The sequence below is a fragment of the Diospyros lotus genome, chromosome 8 (genome assembly GCF_014633365.1).
Source record: "Diospyros lotus cultivar Yz01 chromosome 8, ASM1463336v1, whole genome shotgun sequence".
Classification (NCBI taxonomy): Eukaryota; Viridiplantae; Streptophyta; class Magnoliopsida; order Ericales; family Ebenaceae; genus Diospyros; species Diospyros lotus.
The window spans coordinates 14,597,482-14,599,208 of NC_068345.1; the positions used below are offsets into that span (position 1 = coordinate 14,597,482).

Consider the following 1,727-nt stretch of genomic DNA (forward strand, 5'->3'; position numbering starts at 1 on the left):
GATGATCACCACCAATAGAGAAATGCTGAGCCCCAGATATGATAAAATGAAGTATAAATGAACTGCATGCCAATTAGCATTAGTCAAAAGTTCAAACAAAAAAAAATAAATGATCAAATAGAGTAAACCTAGAGATGCTCAAATACAGTAGTGAAATGAACTTTCAACAAGTCCCTTTGCAATGCCTGCAATAAAATGAAATTTCTAAGTGGTTTGTCCTTATACCACACGCAGCTTGCAAATATATTGAAAACAGCTGTATGCATGGTTATATGATCCATACATCTCAAAGTTCACCAACAGCCATCTTCACTGCTTCAGAAGGTGACTAGCATGCTGCAATGCAAAACAAAATCAAGAAACTTCAGTGGAACCATCAACTAAACCGTGAGGGTCAAGTTTGATTAATTACAAAAACGCTTGATTAATTGAGAAATAAGAAAAGGAATAAACTAGAGGCTCGTATATAATAAATATATCATACATATTCAAAATTGAAGCACAAAACAAGAAACCAAATGAATCACAATTGATCAACACTTAAATCATACCCTGCTGGCAATATTGATTATGCAAATAATGAGAGCTAAACTTCTCGATCTTGCACCGTGACAGACAGACATAATTAGCTGATTTTGGGATTAATCTTTGATAATATGACTTATATTGCTATTTGGGATCTCACTTTGGCTCATGATTCGTGATGGGGGCTTTGCATACAGAAAGGCAAAAATTGGTTGCTTAGAATGGAAGGCAGCTGGTATGGTGTGCTTCACACAAAATTTCTTCTTCTGGTTATATTCTATTGCTGGGTTTAAGATTTTGTTAGAATGGGAAGTACAGTGGGAAGTTAATATGATCAGCAGGAGAGGGTGTCGCTGTTGTGTGTTTGTGCATTGGTTCTCTGTAAAAAATTGAACTGGGGCGGCTGCTAGTTGTTCTTATATGACGGATTTTCGATTAACATAATTTTTTATCTTTCATCAAGTAAAATAAGAAGGCAAGCAAATTGTATGCCTAAAAATAGAAAAAATACACAAATAAAGAATTGATAACCGAGATCTGTGAATGAACATTGGGCATGCATGTGATATATCTTCAAGTAAATAACGAAACTAATTGTGGAACAAGTTCTTGTGAAATAATAATAGAAGGGGTAAAGAAAATAAAAGAAAAACATACTCGTACTAAATATAAGAAGGAAGGGATGACCGTCGATGATGTTGACGATGAAGACAGCGGGTGGAAGTTGTTGTTGTGGTTACAAAGGCATTGCTGAAAAGAGAGAGAGAGTGAGAGAGAGAGAGAGAATGAGAAGGCAGATACATACAAAACCCTAACTGAAATAGGAGAAGAAGAAAGAGGGAAGCAACAAAGAAGCTCGGCTCAATAAAAAGACAAAAATTTTGAACCCGACGTGAATCGAACACGCAACCTTCTGATCTGGAGTCAGACGCGCTACCATTGCGCCACGGATCCTTGTTGTATCTCATTGCCATCAAATATTTTTATGGAGTTTTATTAAATTACTGTAAATTGCCTTTACACCCCTGTGGTTTTGGTCATTCGCGTGAAGACCCCGTATGATTTTAAAATGGTTCTTATAGTTTCATTGTTTGGCTCAGACACCCCTTGGGTTAGTTTTTTTGCACTAATAATGTCAATTATAACTAAATTAATTTAAATTAGCAAAATATTCTCTACATCCTCTATTAAAAAACTAAAAA

General features: G+C 35.5%; 1 non-coding gene across 1 annotated transcript; it reads right to left on the reverse strand.

The window, feature by feature from the left end:
* Positions 1-1,407: 1,407 nt before the first annotated feature.
* TRNAW-CCA (transfer RNA tryptophan (anticodon CCA)) lies at positions 1,408-1,479 on the reverse strand. The gene has a single exon. It is a non-coding gene; the product is annotated as a tRNA-Trp (tRNA).
* Between the last annotated feature and the right edge of the window lie 248 nt (positions 1,480-1,727).